The sequence below is a fragment of the Rutidosis leptorrhynchoides genome, chromosome 6 (genome assembly GCF_046630445.1).
Source record: "Rutidosis leptorrhynchoides isolate AG116_Rl617_1_P2 chromosome 6, CSIRO_AGI_Rlap_v1, whole genome shotgun sequence".
Taxonomy (NCBI): domain Eukaryota; kingdom Viridiplantae; phylum Streptophyta; class Magnoliopsida; order Asterales; family Asteraceae; genus Rutidosis; species Rutidosis leptorrhynchoides.
In genome coordinates, this window is record NC_092338.1 from 405,534,613 (window position 1) to 405,545,233 (window position 10,621).

Here is a 10,621-nt window from a genome sequence, read left to right on the forward strand (position 1 = left end):
GCAAAGATATCATTACACCTACTACTCTTCTACTATAATACGGAGTATATTGTGAAGAACAAGGAGATGATCAAGTACACATACAGAGAAATACACATAGAGAGATAGAGGGCAGTGAGTTACAAAAATATATTATTTTTACTAGTATCCTTGTTTATTTGTACTCCGTATAATTTAGTACAGTTCCATATTAATTCTCAAGGGTCAAGAATTAGGATAGTTTCAATATTAAGGGTGTATTGTTCGTGATTAAGGGTATTATTGTATAAGTGAAAGGGTGTTGTTATTGTCATTTTCTACCATTTGAAGTTAATGAAAGTGAAGATTTTCGTAAGTTTATCCCATTAAAATTATCGTTATCAATTTTTATCTTTATTATTATGTTTGTATATTTATATTTTTATGTTTACCCTAGTATAATGAGTAGCTAAATTTCCCTAGTGTTTGCTTAGATGTAGAGCCTCTAGTGAAATGGATTGTTATCATTTGTAAAAAATTAAAATGAACTTAAGTATTTTTAACATTGTGCCGAATTAAAAGAACCATTATTATGTACTTAGATATTTAACCCTTGTCACTTAATTTATTAGATTCAAATAACGAAAGTTATTTTTATTTATATAAATTAAGCTTCAACATTAAAAATGATTTAGACGAACTTATGAATAATTTATTAACACTAAATTAGAAATAAAGTTCGGTGGTTTGGGTAATATCACTAGCTATAAAAAAGTGAAATTGTAAAAAGGGAAACCGTTATGATTTGAGTTTTGGCGAAAGTCAAAACTGGGATAGATCTCAATTTAAATACTTGGGGAATAGTAACTATCCAAATAAGATTAAATGAAAATTAGACTTAATTTAGCTAGTTGAAACTTTATTTATTCGAAAGAAAAATATAAGGTTTTATACTAAACATTTTAATAGAGCTTAAACTTAAAACAATCCATGGATCTAGAGGTGACATATTTAAGTAAACACTCCCATTTATATATTGCAATTTATTATTATTATTATTATTTATTTACGTATTATTATACAGATTAAATAAAAATATTAACTCAAATATACTTCAGTTTAAACGTACTGTTTTGTCACATTGAATACAACCTACGCGTACCGTGTACACTTTCACACGAACCTCGTAACTTCAAAAATATACACGGAACGCGTATATACGTACGCGAAACGCGTACGTGTAACACCAGTACTGTTACGAATTTATTTAATTTTCAAGGTTTTAATTAAAATCTTTATTATTAATTTTAAGTGTTTAATTATAATTAGTAAAATTATTATAATTCCCTTTAGACCATCTTCAATTTAATTAAAACTTATTATTTATTTAATTTAAGTAAATTTGTATTTTATTTTATTGGTTAAAACAGATTTCAAATCAATTAGTTTTATTACAAGTTATTGTTTTATTAATTACCATTTAGAAATAAAAAAAATTTTAATCAAAAATAGTATAGTTTCAATTAAGTTCACTTTTAAGTTAATAATTATAAATCATGTAATCGTGTAATTTTTAAAGTAGTTTAATTAATTTAAGATTTAGTTATATTTTAGTATTATTTTGCTAAATATAAATTCCTAATCTAAAACTCCCTTTAAATCAGTTTAACTTCAAAGACTATTAAAAACCATTAAAACACTCCATCTCCCTGTGGAACGAATCGGATTTACCTATAAAACTAAACTACGCGGATAGGACTAGTTGCCTATATATGTGTGAAATCAACCTGAATTCATTAAAACACCACATATACAATAAAACAATTCGTGTAACAAAATAACTCAAATCCGTTCATAAATAAAGGTACTGTTTCACCGCATCAGTAATTCTGAGTCAGCCAGCATGGTCCTAGCAGTCTCAATTAAAGTACGATTCTTTCTTTCAGCAACACCATTCATCTGCGGAGTGTAAGGTGAACTGAATTGTTGTTGAATTCCTCTTTCATTACAATACTCTTCCAATCTCTTATTTTTAAACTATGTCCCATTATCTGTTCGAATCCTTCAAACCCTCAATTTATACAACGTTCCAAGCCTAGTGATCAACAACTTGATTTGTTCAAAGGTATCAGCTTTATTTTTCAGCATCACAACCCACGTAAACTGTGAGTATTCATCAGTAACTACTAAGTAATAGAAGTGTCCAGTGATACTCTTCTTGTTAACTGGACCGAATAGATCCATATGAAGCATCTCAAGAGGAGTATCAATGGAATGATGTTTCTTAGCTTTGTGCGGCTTCTTTGCCTGCTTTCTTTTCTTACACGGCACACAACCATCAGGATCCTGAAACCCTTTAACATTTACCCCTTCCGCAAAATGATTGTGAACTAAATGGTTCATTTTCCTGAAACTCAAATGACCCATCCTTTTATGCCATAACATAGACTCTTGTTCAGAAGCTTTGGACACAAAAGCCTGATGCCCTGTAGCTGCGTTCACATAAGCCTTCGACATATCCAGAATGTACAAGTCTTGACATCTTGGTGCCGTCATAAGAATCATATCATCTGGAACTTGATAATCTTTCCGCATGATGTAACACTGATGTTCGTCAAATAAAACTTTGTGCCTCTTGTCACACACTTGAGAGACAGACAGTAGGTTATTGGACATTTCCTTAACATAGCTCACTTTATCAAAACTGACTGAAGAATTTGAAATCATTCCTTGAGCAGTTATGAAACCTCCTTGATCACCAGCAAAAGAAACAAGTCCACCCTTAATTGATTTAACATCATTCAGCAAAGACATGTTTCCTGTCATGTGCCTGGACGCCCCACTATCAACAATCCAAGTGTTTCTGTTTGGACTGTAGGCGACCTGCACAAGCAAAAATAAAAATGATTAGTTTGAGGGGGATACCGATGCCTTTTCGGCAATGGGTTTCCCATTTACATTAACAACCATTTCATTTTCCCTGAAGGTTGTACCCAAACCACAAGTCCCATTAGAACCCTCCTTTGTCACCCACATTTGACTTTTATGTAGGGGTTTTTTAAAATAAACATTATCTTGCTTAACCCTTTTACTCTTTTCAATCTTGGACAAATTCTTATAAATCACATGTTGACTTGACCCTTGTGAGTTAGGTCTAAACGACATCTGATTCGTAGGAGGAGAAGCTGATCGAAATTTTTGAAAACTTTTAGAGGGACTCAGCTCAATCCTCCTTCTAGGTACTACAAATCGTTTAGTACAGTGAACCGCCAGATGACCACCTAACCCACAATGCAAACATGTGCGCACAGTTTCTACATTATCATTCCTAAAATAGGAATTGAAACTAGATCTACGAGCAGGTGGAGATCTATTTCTAAAATATCTGGGGTGGAGACCTCCTGTTCACAGGGGATCTCTCAGGAGTTCTCTCAGGAGACCGTTTCGGTGGAGGAACATACTTCGATTGTGAATTACAAGCTGGTTTCAAGAAGTCCTCCTCCTCAAAATTAGGACCTTTAACAAATTTAATTGGCGATCGGTTCCTAATCTTTATCGGTCTCTGATTTGCAGGATTTTTCAAAATTTTAACGGTTTTAGGGTTAGGTTTCTCTACATTTTCCGTCTTATCAACTCCTACACTAGGAGCCTCATATGTACCTATCCCTTTACCCTTATCTTGTTTGGTCGGTTGAATGGGAACATAATCTTCACCGAACTGTTTCTCAGGAGGTGAGAAACTATAGTCATGCTCAAATGGAGGAGGACACTGTTTATAATCACCACTAGTTTCTTTTCCTCCTACATTTTAACAATATTCTAGCACAAAAGCAGACCTCTTATAGATATAAGCCTTATCTCTTTCAGTCTCATAACTAATCCTAAAGGATTCTTTATCTCGCTTAAGCTCATCTATCTCAGTGATCTGTCTCATAATGGTCTGAGTATTTAACAGCACATTCGACTTCAAATCGGTCACCTGATCGTCTAATGTTTTGATTATTTCCCTAAACTCATTTTCCCTAGACTTAAGGTACATATTATCCTCATACTGCTTCTTAAGAAGTTGATTTCCCTTTTGAAGCACATCAATTTCCTGTTCTAAGGCCGTACAGTTATTACAGTTTAGGCAAATGTCAGATAATCTTTTAACCTGATCCTCTAAAGTCGCACATCTACTAGACGTCTTTACAGACTCCCTAAGTTCATGCAGCTGCAAATCAAAGCTAACACATTTATTACAAACAGTATTAATTTCAAGCGTTACCTTAGAGTTGTTTGAAGAGTATGCCATAAATGCATAGAGATGTGGAGTCTTCTCTTTAACTTCACCAGACTCTGATTCGGATTCTGATTCCGACTCTGAACTCGAGCTATCCGAACCAAGATCCAAGTTGACCAACCTTTCCTCATTCAATGTCTTCGTCCTAACAGTTGCTGAGTTGCATACAGAAGACTGACCAACATACACACAAGATTTCTTAGAGTCGTCGTCTGAAGAGGATGACTCACTGTCTGTCCAAATGTCCCCGTTACCGTGAATGGCCCACTTAAACTTCTCTTGCACCCTCTTGTTTACATACCCTCGACGCAAGTAATTCGCCCAGTACCATGCTCTGTCAATCCTATCTTCCATTCTGCATCCTAGGCATTTGCATTGTTTATCTCTTCCAACACAACCCATCTTTTCCCTTTCCGCCTTTTCTTTTGTTGCCTCTTCCTCGGACCTTTGAATCCTCACAACATTTTCATGATGATCGAAAGCATCATCTACATCGATAGACCAGTCATAGGACTCATCATCATAGGTAACTACTAAAGCCTTTGATGACTCATCCATAATAGGAACATTGACAGTATTTTTCGATTCACGCTTCTGATTATGAAATGGGTTATGGAATCCTTGCTGCTTTGGTTTAGTGCAGTTTCGCTTGAAATGACCCAACTCGTGACAATTGTGACATCTTACTTTGTTCATGTCAAAGCCAAACTTGGTATTCTTGCTCACACCCAAGTTTTTCTCACCAGTCTTCTCAATGTATCTCTTTGCCCTGCGAATTACACTTCCCATAGCCTAGAGAATATCCATTTTCTCCATCTCGTTCTCATCTATATGATCATAGTCTTTCTGTTCCAGATGACTGTTACCGATTCGTCCATGTAATAGATCATTGTAAGAATTTACCACCATAGAGATCAACGCCATATCCTCCTCCACTCCCTTAATTGTACGCAAGCGAATATTCTCTGTTCTCAAAACCTCAGTACTTGCCTCCTTGTTTGAAGTTGTCTGATAAAGAACACTTTGAGGTGCTGGAGTGACATAACTTGACGTTATTTTCTCTGTATTTGAAGTAAAAGCTGTTTGTGGTTGGGCCTGTTTCTTCTCAGCTGAACCAATTTCTGGTGCTTTATACTTCACAGGATTCTGAACAGTCTCTAACCTCTTCAATCTCTCTTGAAACTCGAGCTCATTTGCCTGTAGCTTAGTAACAAACGCACTCAAAGAATTATCCATGATAGCAAAGGACTTCTCAATTTCAACAATCATTGGATTCCACTTAATCGGTAGTCCCTCACGAAAGCACTGTACTAGCTTCTTGGTAGGAAAAACAATATCAACACGTTTAAGTCCGGTCAACAGGTGACAATATCTAGCAACAGCATCTTTTAAAGATTCATCGGGCTGAACAGCAAAATTCTTCCACTCTTTCTTCAGAACCTTACCTTTTATTTTTCTATACTCAGTTGTCCCCTCGTTTTCACTTTCTAGAGCATTCCACAAAGCATAGGTTGTTAAATGCATTTCAAACTAATGGAATATCTCCTTAGACAATGCTTGATTAAGATGGTTGTATGCTTTGCACTCAAGATTATAATCTTCACGTTTACCTGCAGACAGTTCCATGGGTGTCTTTGTTTCCCCATGATCCTTAGTCGGAAAAACATATTCAACCTTCAAGAAGTTATACAACTTAGAGTCTATTCCGTTTAACGAAATCAAAAACCTAGGTTTCCATTCTACAAAATCATCCAAAGATTCAAGCCTAGGCACTCGATAAGATCTACCAATCTCATTTTATGTCTTCAATAAGTGATGAAGACCTGACGACGAAGCACCGACAAGAGCTGATTGCATTTCAGAAGATTCAAACACGTCTGACATTGTAACCGTACGGTTGCACTATACGGTTGCAGAAGCTTATACGGTTGTACTACACGGATGCAAGATTTGACACGGATGTAAGTTACACGGTTGCAAAGTGTAACCGGATAAAGTAATACGGGTGTAAGGTATAACCGGACAGATGCAGAGTATATCCGTACGGTTGTAAAGTGATACGGTTGTGGTATAAAAGGATGAAGATTACACGGATGCAATGAGTATCCGTGCGGTTGTGGTATGCGGATGATGTATCCGTGCGGTTACAGAGTGTAATCGTGCGGTTGTATGCTTGGTCGAATCTGGGCAGAAAACTGCACAGAAACTAGGGTTTATGGTTTGGGTTGATCTAGCACTCGATCTGGAGCAAAATCACTGATTGTTTTACGTTCAAAATAATGTTTTTGACAAGATTAACAACTTTACTTAGCAAAAACACGAATCAACACGTAAAAATTATGATTTAAAGTTGGTTTTCGAAAAAAACACTAAAAACACAATTTCTAAAACGATTTTGACAAAAACCAATCGTTCAATCAATCACACAAGCTCTGATACCACTTGTAGGATCGTGTAAACAGGATTAAACGATCTTAGATTCAATAACGAGTGCGAAAAATCTCGTTATTGGGTTTTATACTCAAAATCCAATGTAAACCTTTGATCTTAATGATAAAATCGACTTAGATATGTTAAAGATCGACTAATATGAATGCTAGAACACCAGGGTATCGAATTGTACGTGTAGGATAGGTTAGGATTCGTAACCTAACAATGAACCCATAATACCCAATATATACTCACAGCATGTGCAACCGTGCGGTTGCCTGTCTAACCGTACGGTTGCATTCCTGCAACCGTGCGGTTGCAAACCAACATAGAAAGTTTAGACGATAAAATATTTTAACATGACCATAATGAATTCGGGGACTAAATATGCACCAACACCTGAGAGGCTGCAAGAAGAGCACGATAGTGTTTATGACACTTCTCTGCTAAGGTGCGCTGCATTTCATCCACCTACAAAACCTCAATATATTAAACCGCCGTTGTGCAAAAAATGGTCGATTTCTTCACGTTGTTGTTCTATTTGAGATGAAAACTCTTTTGATAGTAACATAGAGTGTTGCTGGTAATCGGAAAATGCTAACCGGAGACCGGTGTTTACTCCGGCGGTATCATATCATAACTCCCAACTGTCAATAAAAAAACACATTTATGTTAAATGCATACATTAATAATCAACAATGCTATTACCACTACCCAATTTTGCACTCGTATTACGTTTGCAAACTAATTATCTAATTATTGGATTTTTATATTATATAAAAAATCAGTTTTAAGTATTCAAACGAAACTGATTATCTAACTTTATAATCGATCAGTTTTGTATAGCCAGTTACAAAAGAATTAAAACTGATTATTTAAAAATATAAAATATTGATTCCTAGTACCTGAAATATATTAGTAAAAAACATGTCTGTTGGATATTGATGATAAAAAATTGTTGAACCTTGTTGTAATGAACATTCGTTTCTGTCTTCTTGTAAACTTCTGCATGAAAAAATGATAAATACGAACTGTTATTGTGAAAAACACTTGTAGGGTATTGAGATTGATAGGCAATTGATTAAAATTTTTAATTAGATGGGAAAAAAGAGATGCAGAAGGTGTGGGTTGATAAAACTTAAAAACCAACACAAAATATAAAAAGACATGGAAGATATGAAAAGGATGCTTGATTATAAAAATCTTCAATCTTGTTTAAATTTCAATAAATGCGTTTGTATCAAGTTTTTTATGATAAAATTTACGGCGTATTTGGTAGAGGAATAGTAAAATTTTCAGAAATTAGAAATTTAATTTTATAAAAATTAAATCATGCTTGCATTAAATTTGGTCAAATATATTATAGAAAAAATTACGCCGTTGGTATCTGTGGTTTGTTGACTTTTTTATCACAACACCTAAACTATTTTTTTTGCGCAGTTGGTACCTATCTTTTTCTTTAATTACGTAGTTGATACCCAACATTAACATCCGTCTATTTTTGATAGTTAACCCTCACATGTGCCACGCATGTGAGGGTATTATCGTCCGATTAAATAGGTTAATCCATAGAGAATATTTGATCGAATATGATGAATATACATACAAAAAGACATCCGATACCTTCATATAAAAGTTGAGCACATCTATTGTGTTTTAGCTGATTCATCGACCTTCATTCCAATTTCAAATATGCTAATTATGCTGATCGAAAATTCAATATTTATTTACGGAGTATTTAATAGATACAAAAATAACCATACCCAGTTCATAATATAATAAAGCAAAAACGTGGTCGTATGGTAAAAACATTAGGTTCCGAAGAATTAGTGTTTCTTCTGTACGCATTCTCTATGAGCAAAATGATCATCATTCAAAACAATAATCAATCAATTAATAAGTACTACAGTAATATTTATTCAAATTCAATCCGTATATCGTATTAACGGAAAAATAAATTGTAAACAAAGAACATAAAATCCGTAAGCATAATCGATGATCGATTAAATTCGATGAAAAAAATAATTGTATCGAATCAATTGAACGTGTAAATATCGTAATCTCGAAAAATAGTTGAAAATTAAACAGCGAACGTACTTTAATGGTACGGGAACACGAACACGGCGATTCTAAGGAATTAAACATTCAAATTCTGCTTTGTGACAAATTCTGCAACACTATAAAATTTTCATCGTCATGAATATTCAATCAGCCTTTTGTCATGTTATTTGTTGATTTATTACACGATTTTTTTTTTTATTATATGTATTCTCAGTTCGCTCGCTCAATTGCTGTGGGAGAGGATTATACGGACTAAAATATTTTATCGGACCATAATACCCTCACATGTGTGGCACATGTGAGGGGTTAACCATCAAGAATAGATGGATGTTAATGTTGGGTATCAACCATGTAATTAAAGCAAATGTTAGGTACCAACTGTGCAAAATAAATAGTTTAGGTGTTGTGATGAAAAAGTTAACAAACCACATGTACCAACGGTGTAATTTTTTTCTATATTATATTTATTATTAAAGTGTTCTCAACACCACATTAATATTTCCTCACTACTCATAAGACCACTTGCATTGGTGAGTGGTGTTACTTGTCGTGTCACTTGCGTTTTTGCACTTTTTGATGATTAGAACGTGTTTCTTTTAAGAGTGGAGTAGTGGTGGTGTTTCTTTTTTATGTTAGTTAGGAGTATTGTGATGATGTGTTATAATATAATTGAGTTAAGTATTAAAAGGGGGTAAAAATATTATTTTAAAATAATAAAAAATAAGAAACGGGTGTTTTTTCGCCCGTTGGAATCAAACGGAGGGAAAAGAAACGCCTCAAGTGACACCAAGTGACACACGGATACAAGCCATTTAGGCGTTTCTTGAGTCCTCGTAGGCAAGTCACAGGCGTCACTTTGGACTGATACAAATGGTCTAACTAAACACTACCAATCATGACATAATTCCTCAAATTTTAAAACCTAATTACATTTTCATTGAATTTAATTTAAAAGTACAATAAAATATGTAAAGTACATTTTTAAATTAAAAATAGACTAAAAATAAATTTACATTAAATTTAAAATTATAAAAAAAAATTCTCCGTCTTCGTATGAATCTTGATCTTCTTTATCTTCGTCATCGGAAATGTGTGAAGGTCCCGCTTCATCTTGATTGTTTGAAGGTATCAATGTCGGATTATGTCAAACACGATAATTAGGTGGAAGAATTCATACGTGTTCCCCAAACATATCTCGTAGTAGTCTATGAATGCTCGCATCTCGTATTTTCGCGTCCACCTGAAGTTCCGCGTCAACCCTTTCTTGGATTATTTCTCATGTACACCGAATCTGACAATGATTCTCCTCGAGTACACAAAATGCACGGCCATTGTCCACGGTTACCATATTATGTAAGATCACACATGTTAACATAATTCTTCTAATTTTGCGGATATAATATGGTCTTGTGGGTGGTTGAATAATTTTTCATCGACATTATGGTATTCCAAATGTGCGTTCAATATCTTTTCTTGCCGATTCTTGATATTTTTTGAATTTTTAGGTTTTCAGTTCGATCGGATGTTTGAACGAATTCACTAATGTTGACTATTATGTGTAAATTTCATCCGCGAAATAATAATCCTTATTAAACATACACCCATAAACCGTAAAAGTACATGGTGGAGCTTCACCTCTTAATAATTCGGTAAACAAATCAGATTGATTAAGTACGTTGATATCGTTATTCGATCTCGCGGTTTCAAAAAAATGTGCCAAATCCACCTATAATACGAGGCTACCGCTTCAAGCATGATTGTCGGGACACCATGGTCACCTCATGTATAATGACTCTTCCAACATATCGGACAATTTCGCCATCCCAAATGCATACAACCGACACTTCCTAGCATTCTCGGAAAATCATATATTTCATTATGTTTAGCGGT

The 10,621-nt window shown here is 34.5% G+C and overlaps 1 pseudogene; it reads right to left on the reverse strand.

The window, feature by feature from the left end:
- Positions 1 to 9,543, reverse strand: part of LOC139855082 (BOI-related E3 ubiquitin-protein ligase 1-like) — a 118,531-nt pseudogene extending 108,988 nt beyond the window's left edge.
- Positions 9,544 to 10,621: the final 1,078 nt, after the last annotated feature.